Here is a 19,501-nt window from a genome sequence, read left to right as displayed (position 1 = left end):
TTCATTCCTACTTTCCATTGAAACTACATTCTCCAAGGCCACTAATAACTTCCTTATTGTGAAATCCAAGTTCTCTTTCTTTTCTTATCCTTGACCTCTCTTTGATATTTAATACTGTGGATCTCTCTTTTTAGATATCTTCTTTCTTGGTTAGATTCCTATCTCTACCTGCTTCATTTATGTGTATTTTATTGGCTTCTTATATTCCCCCTACCTAAACATCCATTAAAAACTGAATCTTAAAGACCTATACCTTTTAAATCAGTTATCTAATTATTAATCATTTTATTAAGAAGTAACCAATTAACATATCTGGGTAATATACTATTCATGACCAAAGAAAAACGATCATTTCTGGACAATTGATAAATAATAAAACAACTTAATGCTGCACACTCAATTTCATATTGCAAAATATCCGTGTTGACACTAGCATAAAATCTCCCTATCCCAAAGTGGAATTTTATTGCCTAGACAGAAAATTCCTTTGGAAACTAGAATTACTTTAAGAAATATAATTTGGAGATAATCTTCACTGGGTTATCAGTGTTCTGTATCAGGAACTTAAGTATAAAGTACATTCAAAAGTAAATAGCAATAGTTGTTTGGGCTTTCAATTCAAAAGAAGAATGAGGAATTATGCCTTGAAAGAAGTCAGGAATTCTTTAAAGTAGACATGAAGAGGAAATTCATTCCAGATTTTTGAGATTATGATTATGTAAAGGTATTCAGGCAAAAGATTAAATGTCATTTATCACGAATAGCAAATAGGCTGGCTTTGACAGGATGGAAAATTTATAAAAGGGAATAGTATCATATAAAACTGGAAAAGTACATGGGAGCCATATTGGCAGAGGACTTTATATTTTATTTAAGAGGAAATAGGGAGCCATTTAATCTTTTAAAATAAGAGTGACACAGCCATATCTGCATTTGGAGAATATCAATTTTGGAGTGGTGTAGAGAATGAAGCAAAGAAGGGAGAATTAGAGAAATCAGAGATCAATTTCCTAAGAGGCTATTGAAATAGTCCAGGTAAAGAGAGAAACACTGAGCTGCATGAACTGAGACTGTATGAATTATGGTAGAGGCTACATCTCCTTAAAGGGATGGATATAATGTAGGAAAGGGATCAACAAAATGGTAACTGATTAGAAATGGAAATGAAGGAGCAAAACTGGGGGACTGGAAGAATGGCATCAACAGAAATAGAGAAATTTGGAGGAGGGATAGTGGTTTACCTTACTCCTACTTTTATTTAATTTACAAACTATACCATCAGAAGTAACAAAATCTTGATTAGCTCATTGGCAAAGAGCAATAGCTGACTTTATTTGCAGAAGTTAAAAAGCCAGGACATCAGTAGATATTGTGGGCTGATGACAGGAGATAACCCACTTCATTGTACAGTAATAGAATAATGATATGTAGAAGATTTCTCCTTAAAGGATTCAGTGCAGCAACATAAAAAAGGAAAGAATCAAATCCATTTTCTCCTCAACAATGCATGTACAGGACAGATGGAGAAGCAAATTAACGTCACAAAGGTTGCTGCCTCTGCCATTCCTGGGAAAGAAATGTTGCCAACCAGGCATAAACTCACAAGCTTTTATAATTTGGAAGACTAATTCACTCCACTGCCCTCATCAAGTAATTAGAAATTGTGCAATGCTCACTAGGATAGAACTAATGGGAAAAGAGGGGAATGTTCAGGTACAGTGCTTTGAATACTTACAAATCAGAAGCTTTATTATCACATCAGAATTTTGTACTAAGCCATCAAAAGCTGTTGAGGGCTTGAGAAATTGCTGGTAGATTGGGAAGAGTGCCCAAAGTCATTGTATCTTCATTATAGAAACATAGAAACACTGACGATAGATAGCAATAGCTAGTATTTATATGGCACTTTTAAGTGTGACAGAGCACTCGACACACTTTAGATGACCCTCACAATAACTCTTGGAGAAGGGCGTTATAATTATTCTGAGTTTACAGGTGAGCAATGGGAGGTCTGGAGAGGTGACTGGACTTGCCCAGGGCTATCCATCTGAGGATCTGAAATAGGACTTGACTCTATGAGTTCCTGACCTCAAGTCCATCACTGTGTGTAGATATAGACTCCATGTTAAATAGAAACAATCCTTTACATCATTGATCTGTTGGTTCACGATCTTATTCATCTCAAACAGTAGAATTAGACTTTATAATTACTATGGTACCCAGTACCCACAAATCTATATTATTTATCTCTTGTTTCTATAAATTCCTAGAGAATAATAATGATTTAGAAGCTTCAGAAGGAAGCAGTCACAACATCTCCATGATAGATAACAAGGAAAACTAGAGTAGAATTTGCTCTGCATCTTAGATTTTGGGTGGATAAATGTCAGAGAATTTAGGAATAGAAAAACTTAGATCCTCTGATCTAAAAGTGCACTGGGAAAGTGAGCCAAAGAGAGAGGGAACCCTGACAAGAATGAAATTTGACCAACAGACTATTTCATTGAACTAAAAAAGAGAGATCTTTCTAAGGAGTTCAATGTGGTTATGCAGGAAATTAATTGACAGACTCAGATTTCTTTTCTTTTTTTTTTTAACCCTCACTTTCTGCCTTGGAACCAATACTGTGTATTGGTTCCAAGGCAGAAGAGCAGTAAGGGCTAGACAATGGGGGTCAAGTGACTTGCCTGGGGTCATGCGATTTGGAAATGTCAGAAGTCAGATTTGGACCTCCCATCTTCAGGCTGGTACTCTGTCTTCTGAGTCACCGAGCAGCTATAAGAAGCTTATATTCTAATAGGGAAAGACAACACAAATTGGGGAATGGTAGTCAGAGAAAGACTTATTGGTGTAGAAAGTTACAGGAAAGATGAGTAGAGCAATAGTGCAATTGCCTGACATGTCCTTTATAGAAACTATGGCAGTGTTGATATTATTTCTGATCAAGCCAGGAAAGGCAATATAAGAGCAGCAAAAAGTTGGCTGGAAAGAAGATGACTAGGAAGAAAAGCTGAAAGAAATTTGAAGTGTAGCATGGTCTGGAGCCAACAAGATACATCTGAATATGCAAGTTTGCACTCCCTCACTCAAAAGATTGTATGAATACATGAACTCCATTAGACATGGTCTTTAGAGGTCTAGTGACCTTTTTGGTGTAACATTCAAGTTAATGGAAAAAAGATAGCATGAATAAGTGTTGGAATGGAGAGAAAACAGAGATGTTTAATTTATTTTGTGTTTTTTGTTTTTCTTAACCAAGAAGAATAATATTCTAAGGAAGAAAAGAACAAAAAGGAATAATAGGAAATTAAAACAAAGATATATGAGATATATGTAAGAAAAGATCTACCTGCCCTTAAAAGGTTTAAGTCATCTGGTACAGATGAACTACACCTCTGATGACTGAAAAAAATTATTGGATATAGCTGTTGAATTACTATTTGAAATTTTTGAAAAATCATGGAGAATGCAGGAGCCCTACAACTAAAAATGAGCAAAAGCCCTTATTTTTTTAAAGAAAAGAATATTGTGTTCTTTAAATGATAAAAGTCAGCTTGATTTCTCTTTCTAGCAATGTTCCAGGACATATTTTAAAAGAAGAATCTTCAATCATTTGGAAAGACAAGGTGATAACTAAGAAAAATAAATGACTTCACAGAAAAATCATTTTGTGCTAAGTTCATTTCCTTTTTTTGATAACACTCTTTACACTATAGTAAAGGAAGAAGCCTTAAACATAGTATATTTGAGTTTTAGAGGGCCTTTAATCAAGTCAGTATGGTATATCAGATTGGAGCTAAAAGAATTGTCTCTGTTTACTACCTGTGTGATATAAAAAAGCAGCCTTACATGTTTAAGCCTTGGTTTCTTCCTGTATATAGAATACCCAGCTCCTCATGAATGGGCAATGCCTACAGTTTATTATCTATACTATTAACATCGTGAAGCTGCCAAAAACATGAGAAGTCTGAGACAGAGTATTAAAGGATTACAATAAACAGTGACAAATGATGCACAAGATATCAATGAACCAGAGAAAAGGGACATTGTCTTATGACTGTATCCAGATACAGAGATGTTATCTCACTAGCTAAATATTCATAATTCAGGGGTCATCAAACAAAATTATCTCTGCTGTTTTATCACTCAAAGGAACCTTCAACAATTTTAGTGTATGTACAGTAGATGCTTTATTAGAAAAGATTGATCATGGAGGCAATTTGTCCTACTCAATCAAGTTCTTTGTAATAGTCAGTTGATAATTAGAGTGGAATCATGTGTTCTCTTGGTAGCTCAGTGGCTAAAGGACTTGACTTCACAAACAAATCATTTTGTTTCTTAATTATCATCTTGTTTTTCCAAATGATCACAGATTCTTCTTTTAAAATAATTGGTCCTAAACAATTCTGAAAGACTCATAATGGGGAATGCTATCCACCTCCAGAGAAAGAACCGTTGGAGTTGGATGGATGTGGATCAAAGTATGGTATCTTTCACATCCGTGTACTTATGGTTTTATTTTGGAGTTTTGTTTATGTATGAGTTTGTGCTTACAATAGTGACCAACATGGATTTCCGGGAGTTCCAGATAATCATGGCTGCAATCTAGATGCCACACGCTTCCTCTCCCCGGCACCGAACGAAATAGACAACATTAAAGGAGCATAAAATCACCTTTGGAGGAACAGAAGGACTCCCCAGTACCCCACAGAGGCAAAGGTACGTGGGGCTTGAACATTTCCACACTAAAATAAGAAGGAAAAGCTTGCACAGAAAAGTGAACTGAGCCGCCCTTCCCCCACCCCACCTCCCCCACTAAACCAGAGTGAGCTACCTGAGCGCTCACCGGGACAGCGAGTGAGTGGGGAGCGTCTCTGTCTGGGGGGGCACTCCAGGGTCCTTGAGATCTGGGGACTGCCAGGATAAGGCATCTCAGGGCGGTTCCACTGGAGAATCCAGCGCGGAGCTGTACTTGGGGCGGGCTGCGCTGAACATCCCGGCGGGGCTGAGCACCAGGAGAGGATCACGCGCTGATTATCTGGGCGGAGCTGAACACCTGGGCAGTGTGGCTGTGATCAGGGACCCAGCACTCTAAGAAACCTCGGAGGCTGGGAAGAACTAGTCTGAAGCAACTTAAATTCACAGAAAAACCACCCATATAACCCAGATCCCAGACCAAAAAGGAAAGGGGAATAAAACCACCAAAGGGATGGCTCACATGGCCCAAAATCAAGCCTCCAGGAAGAAAGGGAAAAAAGTGACTATTGAAAACTTTTATGGTGGAAGTACCCAAGGAAAAGAGGAGAATGAGGAGGAAATCCAAAAAAATTCAGAACACACCTCCCAAAATGGAAACTATCAACAAGCTCTGGAAGATCTCAAACTGGAACTTATCCAAAAGATGGAAACCTGGAAAGAAAAATGGGAGAAAGAGATCAGCTGTCTGACAGATAAGAATGCTCAAATGGAAAAAGAACTCGAAGCATCCAATAGAAGGGCAGACAAGGCTGAAAAGCAAAACCAGTCCCTAACGACCAGAATTAAGCACCTTGAAGAAAGAGAGATGATAAAACAGCAAGAATCAATAAAGCAAACCCAAATAATTAATGAATTAGAAGAAAACATAAAATATCTCACTGAGAAGGTCACAGACCTGGAGAACAGAGGGAGACGAGAAAATCTCCGAATTATCGGTCTCCCAGAAAAACCAGAGGTAAACAACAAACTTGATATTATTCTACAGGAGATTATAAAAGAAAATTGCCCCCACGTTCTGGAGCAAGGGGGCAAAATAGAAATAGAAAGGATTCATAGAACACCTTCTATACTAAATCCCTAAAAGACAATGCCTAGGAATGTAATTGCCAAATTCAAGAGCTTCCAAGTAAAGGAGAAAATCCTACAAGAAGCCAAGAAGAAGAGCTTCAGATATAAGGGGGCTCCCATAAGGATCACACACGACTTAGCGGCTAACACACTAAGAGACCGCAAAGCATGGAACACGATATTTAGAAAGGCAAGAGAGCTGGGTCTCCAACCAAGAATCAACTACCCAGCAAAACTGACTATATACTTCCAGGGGAAAGTATGGGCATTCAACAAAATAGAAGATTTCCAAGCATTTGCTAAGAAAAGACCAGAGCTCTGTGGAAAGTTCGATATCCAAGCACAGAAAGCAAGAGAAACATGAAAAGGTAAATATGAAAGAAAGGGAAAAGGAGATAAATCTTATCTTTTTCTTTAAGTCAAACTCTGTTCTATAAGGACTACATTTACATCAAATTATATATATTAATATGTGGGGAAAATGTTTTGTGTAACTCTCATAAATTGTATCATCATAAGAGTAGTTAGAAGAAACATGCATAGGGAAAGATTGGGGCATTAAGAAGATTTGGGGAAAGTTGGGGCAAAGAAAGGAAAAGGGAGGGGTGAACCGCGATAATACTAAGATTAACTTCAAGAAATAGGGGGGGAATCAATAGAATAATCTTTCCCATATAAAGATACACATGGGAAGGGGAGGGGAAGAACTCTCATATGAGAAGGAGAGGAAGAGAGCGTGAAGTGGAATTACTTAAACCTTACTCTCAGTGAAATCAAATCTGAGAGGGAAGAACATCTAGATCCAGTGGGATCCTGAATTCTATCTTATCCATTAGGGCAAGAAAGAAAGGAAAATCAAGGAGGGGGAGGGGGGAAGGAGTACAAAAAGGGAGGGAAGGAGAGGGGGGAGGGGAAGGGAGCATAAAAAGGGAGGGGCTAGAAAGGGAAGCATCTCAAGGGAGGGGACTAGGGGGACTGACCTAAAGTAAATCACTGGTTCAAAAGAAGAAAGCTAAAGAAGAAAGGTCAGAACTAGGGGAAGATATCAAAATGCCAGTGAATCCACAAATAACAATCATAACTTTGAATGTGAATGGGATGAACTCACCCATAAAACGTAGACAAATAGCAGATTGGAATAGAACCCAAAACCCTACCATATGTTGTCTTCAAGAAACACATATGAGATGGGTTGACACTCACAAGATTAGAATTAAAGGTTGGAGTAAGACCTTTTGGGCCTCAACCAATAGAAAGAAGGCAGGAGTTGCAATCATGATATCTGACAAAGCCAAAGTACAAATAGACCTGATCAAAAGGGATAGGGAAGGTAAATATATTCTGCTAAAAGGAAGTATAGACAATGAGGAAATATCACTAATCAACATGTATGCACCAAATGGTATAGCATCCAAATTTTTAATAGAGAAACTAGGAGAATTGAAGGAGGAAATAGACAGTAAAACCATATTAGTGGGAGACTTGAACCAACCACTATCAAATTTAGATAAATCAAACCAAAAAATAAACAAGAAAGAGGTAAAAGAGGTGAATGAAATCTTAGAAAAATTAGAGTTAATAGACATATGGAGAAAAATAAATAGGGACAAAAAAGAATACACCTTCTTTTCAGCACCACATGGCACATTCACAAAAATAGATCATGCACTAGGTCATAGAAACATGGCACTCAAATGCAGAAAAGCAGAAATATTAACTGCAGCCTTTTCAGATCACAAGGCAATTAAAATATTGATCGGCAAGGGTACATGGAGACCCAAATCAAAAATTAATTGGAAATTAAATAACATGATACTCCAAAATCGGATAGTTAGAGAAGAAATCATAGAAACAATTAATAATTTTGTTGAAGAAAATGACAACGGCGAAACATCCTTTCAAACCTTATGGGATGCAGCCAAGGCAGTACTTAGAGGAAAATTCATATCCCTGAGTGCATATATTAACAAATTAGGGAGGACAGAGACCAAGGAATTGGAAATGCAAATCAAAAAACTTGAGAATGAACAAATTAAAAACCCCCAGAAGAAAACCATACTAGAGATCCTAAAAATTAAGGGAGAAATTAATAAAATAGAAAGTGACAGAACTATTGAGCTAATAAACAAGACTAGAAGCTGGTACTTTGAAAAAACAGACAAAATAGACAAAGTACTGGTTAATTTAATTAAAAAAAGGAAAGAAGAAAGGCAAATTAATAGCATCAAGGATGAAAAGGGGGATCTCACCTCCAATGAAGAGGAAATTAAGGCAATCATTAAAAACTACTTTGCCCAACTATATGGCAATAAATATACCAACCTAGGTGATATGGATGAATATTTACAAAAATATAAATTGCCTAGACTAACAGAAGAAGAAATAGTTTTCTTAAATAATCCCATATCAGAAAAAGAAATCCAACAGGCCATCACAGGACTTCCTAAGAAAAAATCCCCAGGGCCTGATGGATTCACCAGCGAATTCTATCAAACATTCAGAGAACAGTTAATCCCAATACTATACAAACTATTTGACATAATAAGCAAAGAGGGAGTTCTACCAAACTCCTTTTATGACACAAGCATGGTACTGATTCCAAAACCAGGCAGGCCAAAAACAGAGAAAGAAAATTATAGACCAATCTCCCTAATGAATATAGATGCAAAAATCTTAAATAGGATACTAGCAAAAAGACTCCAGCAAGTGATTAGAAGGGTCATCCACCATGATCAAGTAGGATTTATACCAGGGATGCAGGGCTGGTTCAACATTAGGAAAACTATCCACATAATTGACCACATCAACAAGCAAACCAACAAGAACCACATGATTATCTCAATAGATGCAGAAAAAGCATTTGATAAAATACAACACCCATTCCTACTAAAAACACTAGAAAGCATAGGAATAGAAGGGTCATTCCTAAAAATAATAAACAGTATATATCTAAAACCATCAGCTAATATCATCTGCAATGGGGATAAACTAAATCCATTCCCATTAAGATCAGGAGTGAAACAAGGATGCCCATTATCACCTCTATTATTTGACATTGTATTAGAAACACTAGCAGTATCAATTAGAGAAGAAAAAGAAATTGAAGGCATCAAAATAGGCAAGGAGGAGACTAAGCTATCGCTCTTTGCAGATGACATGATGGTCTACTTAAAGAATCCTAGAGATTCAACCAAAAAGCTAATCGAAATAATGAACAACTTTAGCAAAGTTGCAGGATACAAAATAAACCCACATAAGTCATCAGCATTTCTATATAATTCCAACACAGCTCAGCAGCAAGAACTAGAAAGAGAAATCCCATTCAAAATTACCCAAGACAAAATAAAATACTTAGGAATCTATCTCCCAAGACAAACACAGGATCTTTATGAACAAAACTACAAAACACTTTCCACACAACTAAAACTAGACTTGAACAATTGGAAGAACATTAACTGCTCATGGGTAGGACGAGCCAATATAATAAAAATGACCATCCTACCCAAACTCATCTATCTATTTAGTGCCATACCCATGGAACTTCCAAAAAAATTTTTTACTGATTTAGAAAAAACCATAACAAAGTTCATTTGGAAGAACAAAAGATCAAGGATATCCAGGGAAATAATGAAAAAAAAATACAAAGGAAGGGGGTCTTGCAGTCCCAGATCTCAGACTATATTACAAAGCAGCGGTCATCAAAACAATTTGGTACTGGCTAAGAGACAGAAAGGAGGATCAGTGGAATAGACTGGGGGCAAGCAACCTCAGCAAGACAATATATGACAAACCCAATGATCCCAGCTTTTGGGACAAAAATCCACTATTTCATAAAAACTGCTGGGAAAATTGGAGGACAGTGTGGGAAAGATTAGGCTTAGATCAACACCTCACACCCTACACCAAGATAAATTCAAAATGGATGAATGACTTGAACATAAAGAAGGAAACTATAAGAAAATTAGGCGAACACAGAATAGTATACATATCAGACCTTTGGGAAGGGAAATACTTCAAAACCAAGCAAGAATTAGAAAGAGTTACAAAATGCAAAATAAATAATCTGGATTACATCAAATTAAAAAGTTTTTGTACAAACAAAACCAATGTAACCAAAATCAGAAGGGTAGCAACAAATTGGGAAACAATCTTCATAAAAACCTCTGACAAAGGTTTAATTACTCAAATTTATAAAGAACTAAATCAATTGTACAAAAAATCAAGCCATTCTCCAATTGACAAATGGGCAAGGGACATGAACAGGCAATTCTCAGCCAAAGAAATCAAAACTATTAATAAGCACATGAAAAAGTGCTCTACATCGCTTATAATCAGAGAGATGCAAATCAAAACAACTCTGAGGTATCACCTCACACCTAGCAGATTGGCTAACATGACAGCTATGCAAAGTAATGAATGCTGGAGGGGATGTGGCAAAGTGGGGACATTAATTCATTGCTGGTGGAGTTGTGAATTGATCCAACCATTCTGGAGGGCAATTTGGAACTATGTCCAAAGGGCGATAAAAGACTGTCTGCCCTTTGATCCAGCCATAGCACTGCTGGGCTTGTACCCGAAAGAGATAATGGACAAAAAGACTTGTACAAGAATATTCATAGCTGCGCTCTTTGTGGTGGCCAAAAATTGGAAAATGAGGGGATGCCCTTCAATTGGGGAATGGCTGAACAAATTGTGGTATATGTTGGTGATGGAATACTATTGTGCTAAAAGGAATAATAAAGTGGAGGAATTCCATGGAGACTGGAACGACCTCCAGGAAGTGATGCAGAGTGAAAGGAGCAGAACCAGGAGAACATTGTACACAGAGACTGATACATTGTGGTACAATCGAAGGTGATCGACGTCTCCATTAGTATCAATGCAATTTCCCTGAACAATCTGCAGGGATCTAAAAAAAAATACTACCCACAAGCAGAGGATAAACTGTGGGAGTAAAAGCACTGATGAAAAGCAACTGCTTGACTACAGGGTTGGAGGAGATAAGACTGAGGAGAGACTCTAAATGAACACTGTAATGCAAATTCCAACAACAGGGAAATGGGTTCGAGTCAAGAACACATGTGATAACCAGTGGAATCATGCATTGGCTATGGGAGAGGGAAAGGCGGGGGGGGGGGGGAAGAGGAGGGGAGGAAAAGAAAACGATCTTTGTTTCCAGTGAATAATGTATGCAAACGACCAAATAAAATAATGTTTAAAAAAAAATAGTGACCAACATGGAAGTATATTTGCATGCTAACAAAAATAATTTTTTTTTTCAAAAATCCTATAACATTGCTAGAAGGAGAAACCAAGCTGACTCTTTCATAGTTGAAGAAGATAACTTATTTCTTTCTCTCAAGAAATTAGGACATTTGTTCATTTTTAGTTGTGGGGTGCCTCCTGTATTCTCCATTATTTTTCAAAGTTCTTAAATAATAAATCAATAATCATATCCAATTATTTCTAAGTAATCAGACATTTAGTTCAGCTGCACCTGATGACTTGAACCTCTTAAGGGAAGTTAGATCTTGTATGACCCTGGGCAAGTTTCTTAACCTCTATTTGCCTTAGTTTTCTTATATATAAAATGGGGACAATAAAGGTACCTTCTGCCTGTGTTGGTTGTGAGGATCAAATGGGATTATATGTATAAAGCACTTTGCAAACCTTATATAATTCAATGTAAATGTAAGATATTACTATTACAGGAGAATTTTGTTTTACATAAACTAAGCACATGCAAATTCAGGGATACATGATAGACAATCAAAAAATTAAAGGCAGAAAAATAGATAAAATAAAAAAAATTTAATTATATGTTTTATCCATTTCTACTGGAAACATAAAATCTTGTAGCATTTTGCCCAATCATTCTTGTTCTTGCTCTGAAAAGTGTTAGTGTGGGGAAGGAGTCAAGATGGTAGCCTAGAAGGAGCAGAAGTTCAGACCCCTGAATACCCTTCCTAACCGATCACAAACTGAATGCTACTAGGGGGATGAAATTCAAAACTAACAACAAGACAGAGCCAAGGAACCGTCCTGCTGGACTCAATTCAAAAGGTATGCCCCCCCCCCAAAAGCTGGAATCTGAGAACACTCAGGTTTAAGGGGAAGGCAGAAGGAAGGTCCCAGGACCCATCCCCTACCTAGAGTGCTAAGTCTCCAGTGGCATTAGGAACCTCTGGGCAGGCAAAGGTGCTGGTCTGGAGGGTGTACCTTGTGGGCAGGGCAGTGCCAAGCTCAGAGTGTCAAACACATGGAGGGGAAGGAGCTGGAGAGGGAGCATAGAGATGGCAGCCTGGCCAGAGCTGTGGAGATCCTCCATATTGCTCCAGTCTTCCAGGAGGTTTTGGCCTCAGAGCACACCCAGCCCAACTAAGCTGAACTTAATCCCATCAAAAGTCTTCAGAGCTCAGGGAAGCCCAGGCTCCAACACCCCTCCCTCATTGACTGCTGGACTTTAATCCAATCAAAAGCCTCCAGAGGACAGGGAAACTCAAACCCCAACAACCCTCCCTGACAGACTGCACCTAGAGATCTTCTCTCAAAGCTCCAAGAGGGTACACTGACAGAAGACCCCAAAACCAAAAAAAAATAAATGAGAGGAGCAAGAGCACAGACGAGTATGGGGAACAAAGAAGGGGTAAATATGAGCAAACAGCAGAAAAAGAAGAAATAAATTACAATAGACAGCTTCTATACAGCGAATGGAACAGAGAGAGAGGGATCAGCAAATGATAAATCAGAATTCCCAGAGAATTGGATACAGGCTTTGGAAAACTTAAAATGCAATTCAAAACATAATTAAGAGAGGCTGAAGAAAATTGGGAAAAGAACTTAAAAACTAAGATAAGTCATCTGGAAACAGAGACACTTGAACTATAACGAGAAAGTAGTGTCTTGAAAGCCAAAATCAACCAGCTGGAAAATGAGGCAAAGGAGATGAAAGATGAGGTAAAGAGGATGAAAGATGACTTCCGAAGAAAATAAGATCAGAAGGAGGAGAATGACCAAAAAGCCAGAGATGAAATCCAGTCATTAAGAACCAGAATACAACAACTATAATTAAGTGACCTCACAAGGCAGCAGGACACTATAAGACAAAACTAAATGAATGAAAAAATTGAGGAAAATATGAAGCATCTCATTCACAAAACAGAGGATTTAGAAAATCGTTGGAGGAGAGACAATTTAAGTATCATTGGTCTACCAGAAGACCATGACAAAAGAAAAAGCCTGGACATAATACTACAGGAAATTATTCAAGAAAACTGCCCCTATATTCTAGAACAAGAGGGAAAAGTGGAGATTGAAAGAATCTACTCTACCTCCTGTACTTAATCCCCAACTGACAACCCCCAGGACTGTTATAGCCAAATTCAAGAACTATCAGACTAAAGAAAATATATTACAAGCTGCCAAGAAGAAGTCATTCAGCTACCACAGAACCACAGTGAGGATAATGCAGGATCTGGCTACATCTACACAAAAGGACCGAAAGGGATGGAATATGAAAAGTGTTAGTGTGAGTCATTAAATTGTTTTTTGCCAAACATTAGCTCCTGTATCAGTCTTTGTCCAGATTTCTCTTGTAAAAAGTTGTATTCATATCAGAGCAGAGCCTCTCCATTTCATTAATACTACAGTTTTTTTAAAAGTGTGTTTGTATAAGAAATACATATTAAATAATGGGATTCACCATTAGAGCCATTTTCAACTTGGGCAAAGAGTCGTATAATGTATTGGTCATGTAAAAAAAAGATCTCCTCTACATTTTTGTGCCAGTTTTTTTTAAATATTAAGATGTGGTCTATTGTAGAATATAGATTGTGAAATCCATTTACTGTTCACTTCAAATATCTTTATCAAGGAAGTATCATTCTCATAAAAATGTTTATATATATATATATATATATATATATATATATATATATATATATAAATGTTGGAGAGATAAAGAGGCATTGTGGATAAAAAGGTAGCCTCAAAGTCAAAAAGGCCTGAATTCAAAATATTGCTGTCATATATACTGGCAGCCTGACTGTGGGCAAATCACCTTTCAGGGTTCTAGTGAACATTCTGAAACTATAAACTGAAGAGGAGGTGTTCACCTACTCTATTAGACAGTCTCTTCCCCTGAGAATTCCTTAAACCAATGAAATCACAAGTTTCCCCTTTTATTCCTATCCCCATATGACAGCAGAGATATGGTCATTAGTCACTTATGCACTCTAGGTCTCCATTTTTGTAGTAATATTAAGTGGAATTTTTTTTATGATGTATCTTATCCGCCTTAAGAATCAATCTCAACATCTTCAAAGAAGGACTGCTTCTTCTCTAAGGCCAGAGTTGTTTCTGGGAAAATAAATTTAAAATATGAAGTAAAAATAACAACAACCACATATCAAGCACCTCAGAAAGTCAAGAAGAAGAAGGCCTGTGAAAACACCATTGGATTTAGTGATGAACAGACCACTGGTGACCTTTGAGAAAGCAGTTTCAGCAGAGTGGTCAGAGAGAGGACTGGAGTGAGGTCTGATACATAGGCAGCTATTGGCACGAAGTAATTTTCTAGTCTATAAAATGAAGGTAAAGATAGACAATAGTCCTCTCTTTGAGAATATAAGACTTTAAAGTACTCCTATAGGAACTCATAAAAAGAGATGTACCTTGAGTAGGGAGCACCTGGGTTCAAATCTAGCCTCAGATGCTTCCTAGAGATGTGACTTTGGGCAAGCCACTTAACCTCATTTGACTAGCCCTTTCCTTCCTATCTTAGGGTTGCTACTAGCATAGAAAATAAGGGTTTAAAAAGAAAAAAGATGATTTGTGTATTCATGGAAGGTGAGACCTTTCATAAATTCCCCAAAATCTGCCAATCTAAATCAAAATTGGGCACCTAGGTGGCATGATGGATAGAGTGCCTGGCCTGAAGTCAAGAAGACTTATTTTCTTAAGTTCAAATCTGGGCTCTTACTGGCTGTGTGCCCCTAAGCAAGTCATTTAACCCTATTTGCCTCAGTTCCCATTTGTAAGATGAGCTGGAGAAGGAGAAATGGCAGATCACATCAGTATCTTTGCCAAGAAAACCCCCCAAATGGGATCACAAAAAGTTGGACATGACTGAAACAACTGAACAACAACAAATCAAAATTAATTCAAAATAAAACTCTAGTCCTGAGAACTTCAGTGACTAATGCAAACAAAAGCAGAGTCGCCTGTGTAGAGTCTGGATAAAGGAGAATGAAAAATGAGAATTAGTCAGTAAAATTGCCCAAGAGAGTGTGGCTCCAATTCTAATGAATATTTCCCTGGTCTCCTGTAGAACTTCCTGGGCATGAGTCCCTTATTGTAGGAACTAGCTATTCTGAACACCAGCAACAGCTCTGATCCTACCCACGTCTCCCCATCTTATGGCTGCCATAGTTATCCTTGAATAGAAAAGCTCTAGGACAAGGGTTGGTGAGTAAAGTCCTACCCTCTTCCTCTCTACTGCTTAACATTTTTAATGGGAAAGAGTGAGTAGCATAAAATAAGCAGACATGGGTGGATTGTGATTATATTATTATTCTTTCCTACCTCAACTTAGTCTTCTTCTTTTGAATAGAGATGGCTCTAGCAGATGTGCCATTTCTCTATTTCTTGAAATCCTCATTTCCTTTCTTTTTGTGTCCAGATGAATTATAGTACCCTATGACAGAATCATTTTCTTTGTCCCTCCATTTTATTCAAATGTACCATGCCATAACTCTTCCATCTGGATCTTGTATTTCCTCACATGTGTATATTATATCTTAATATATGGTATATACTACTCCTGTCTCCTTTATTTATGTGTCCTATCTCTTGAATTAAGTGTGCCTATTTAGAGCACTCTTCCAGGAATGGGTCTATCTAGGAGCATGCTGGTAAATGTTTAACAACCAGCTCTAAATTATATATATATATATATATATATACACATATATATATGCATATATATAAAATGCATAACACACTTTTAAGTTTAATATACATTGTTAACATTTCTTCTGTCATCACTTTTTAAAAACCCTTCCCTTCCTTCTTAGAATCAATACTGTATATTGGTTCCAAAGCAGAAGAGCAGTAAGGGATAGACGATGGGGGCTAAGTGACTTGCCTGGGGTGGCACAGCTAGGAAGTGTCTGAATCTAGATTTGAACCCAGGACCTCCCATCTCCTAACCTGGCTCTCAACCCACTGAGCCACCCAGCTGCCCTTCCTGTTATGAATTTCTATGTATTTTGCCTGCTATTTTTCTTTTCATTCTATCACTCCCTATGATGTATCTTGGTGGACACACTTAAGGCAAGTTTTTTCCTTTCCATTCTATCCAGACTCTATATCTTCTCCTGTCAATCCACCCTTCATACAGGTTATATTTTTCTTTTTATGGATAGACTTGGTCAAGCCACCATCTTCCTATTGCCTACTGAGTTATGTTCAATCTTTTTCACCTGACATTCAAGCCCTTCCGTTATCTGGCTCCCCTATACCCCATCAGGGATACTGCATATTATGCTCTTCCACAGACTCTGCAATCTAGCAAAATCAGGCTACTTCCTGTCTTTGGCATATGATTTAATCTCTCTGACCTCAATCCCCCAAGCTTTTGTTTGATCTTTTTCCTATTCTAGAATTCATCCCCTTTTCAAACTGTTTTGCCTATTGAATTACTATCCTTTAAAATCTGTCTCAGGTGTTTTGTGTTCTATGAAGACTGCTTTGATTTATTCCCCATTCTGAACTCACCTAACATTTTATTTTGTACTTGCTGAATACATCATGTAATATTATGTTTACAGTCTACATCTGTGTCTCCTATCCCTACTAGAGAGCCAACTCCAGAAGAGTACCAAACCTTTCTATCTCTACTCACACTCCTATCACATTGCCCTATGTATAGGAAGCATAATAAGCATACTCTAAATGCTGCTGAATTGTACATTAATATACATTTTTAAATATGTATACATTGAATATTCTGCTCAGATGACCCTTCTTTAAGGCAGAAGATCCTTGGCTCCTGATGGCTTTGCATTCAAAGTACAAGATCTGTTAGACTCTACCTTCTAGAATGGCTATGAATGTCATCCTGGCACCATATTGTCTATTTTCCATGGACCATCTTAGCTAAGTATGGAGAGGCTCCTCACCCTTAGGTTAGCCAGGAGGATCTAAATATTTCAGACGTGGTGACTCATAAAAGAAAGCAAACTAAAAAATATTTCTGTCTTGTGTGACAACCTTATGATTCTGCAGTGATGGTGGCACAGTGGTAGAAAGGAGGGAGATACTCAGAAAGTGTCCAGAGTACGTAGTCCATCTGTAGAGCATTCATGTTCTAAACCTAATTATCAATGAAGTGATATATTATTTGAGGAAATGAATGATATAAAACTTGACATTCTCAAAACGAATAGAACTAGGTGCCTGAAAGCAGTTGTACCTAAGTAGAGATATGGTTCACAAGTTCTCTCTGTATGGGCAAATAAAAGGGTTGTCACTTTTAGTTTTTTACTGTGTCCAAAGTCAAGAAATATAATTTTACAGGACATTTGGTTACCTTGGCTCATGATGAACTTTTATAAAAATGTCACCATGGATATAAGTACACTTTATATATCAACAATGATTGCAGGGCATAAAAAGATAGAGAAATTCTGACCCACTAAATTAAGTTGACATATACCTTAATGCTTAGTCATTTCAGTGCAAAAGAAAAAATATGTTTGAAATTTTTCTCTGAATTAAGAAATTGCAGATGCTAAAGGTTTATAAGCTGCTCAAACCCTTGGGCCCATGTATCATGAATATTTTCTTTGAGAAGTGAGTCAAGGGGCAGCTAGGTAGCTCAGTGGATAGAGAGTCAAGTCTAAAGATCAGAAGTCCTGGGTTCAAATGTAGCCTCAGATACTTCCTAACTGTATGACCATAAGCAAGTCACTGAACCCCAATTGCTGTAAAAGTTAAAATTAATATCAATAATAAAAATGTCATTTTTAAGATATTTATTTATTTTAAGATATTTATTAAAAATCATTAGAAGTAAAGGAATAAAAGGGATACAAAATTTAAAAACCAACCCCGTGCCCATGGCTAATCAGCCTATTCAAAATCCCTGTGCTTACCACCACCATGCTTGGGAGAGGAAGGAAAAAGAGCACGACCCTCCACATCACTGCCTAATATCCCCTGTCAACAGGAAGTAGGTAATGACAGGAAGTTAGTGGGATGCCAAGAAACGTAGTTCTTTTATAGGGTAACAGATTTCCAATTACACATTCCCCACTGATGATCATTTTAGGGGGCTAGTGTCCCCAATTTGATCATTTAACATAATCAACTTTTAAATTATATTGCCTAACTTTTACCATTCTTCTGTCCTGGAACTAATACTTGATACTGATTCTAAGAAGGAACCTAAGGGTTTTTTAAAAAGTGAATCAAAAAAACACTAGAAACAGTAAATAATTAGTGATCTATCAATCACCAAACATTTATTAAGCCCCTACTATGTGCTAGGCTCTGGAGATACAAAGACAAAAGCAAGACAGTCTCTGCCCTCAAGGAGCTTACAGTCTATTCAGGGGAGATAGCATTTATGTATATACTACATATATATGTATACATATATACACAAAATGAATAAGATAATTTTGAAGAAAAGACATTAGCAGCTGGGGAAAGTTTCATATGAGATGGTGGTGCCCAAACTACTCCTTGAATAGGAATCCTGAGAGGATGAAGTAAAGGAGTATACTCCAAGAATAAGGGACAGCTATCCAGTCCTAAAGAGGAGTGATGGGAGCTGGAATGTCATATATGTGGAAGAGTAAGAAGGATAGACCATAGTGTGCATTAAGAGAGGGAGGCTGGCTAAAGAGGTGGAAGACCAAGGTTCAAATTCTGGTTTACCATTTACTAGTATCTTTATGACTCTCTGTAAGTTAATTAACTTTTCTTAACTTCCATTTCCTTATCTGTAAAATAAGCAGGTTGGGTTATGTAGCCTCTAAGGTCCTTTCCAACTCTACAACTATGATATGTAAGTTCATGCCTCTGACATCTCCAAGTTCCTGATGTCTGCTGATGAAGTCATTGTGATTTCTGCAGGGTCATCTCCCCACCAAATACTGCTCTCAACTGATTTTAAAAAACACTTTTTATCTTAGAATCAATATTAAATATTGGTTTTAAGTCAGAAGAGTGGGAAGGACAAGGCATTTGGGGTTAAGTGACTTGCTATAAAGCAACTGAGGCTAGATTTGAACCCAAGACCTCCTGACTTCAAGGTCTAGTCCACTGTGCTACCTACCTGTCCCTCATTTGATTCTTAACAAATGTTTCTTCTCTTCTGCTTTCCATTAGCTATCATATCCTGTTCTAACTGGTTTCGGCTATCCAGCTATCTCCAGGCTCACATAATAACTTATCTAATATCCACTAGGGATGTAGTGGTCAATAAGCCTCTCTCCTAAAGTAGAGTTATGTCTCTACAACCCTGCTTTTTATCCTGTCCTTTGAATCCTCTATTCTGTCCTAACTAGTCCAATAGTAAAGATTATGTTCAGGGATGCCTGATTCTCTGTTCTCCTTCTTCTGGTGATATTATGAATAATAAACTTCTCCCATGAAGAGAAGAGCTCAG

This window comes from Monodelphis domestica, chromosome 8 (assembly GCF_027887165.1).
Source record: "Monodelphis domestica isolate mMonDom1 chromosome 8, mMonDom1.pri, whole genome shotgun sequence".
In the NCBI taxonomy this organism is placed as follows: Eukaryota; Metazoa; Chordata; class Mammalia; order Didelphimorphia; family Didelphidae; genus Monodelphis; species Monodelphis domestica.
This window is presented reverse-complemented; position numbering follows the sequence as displayed.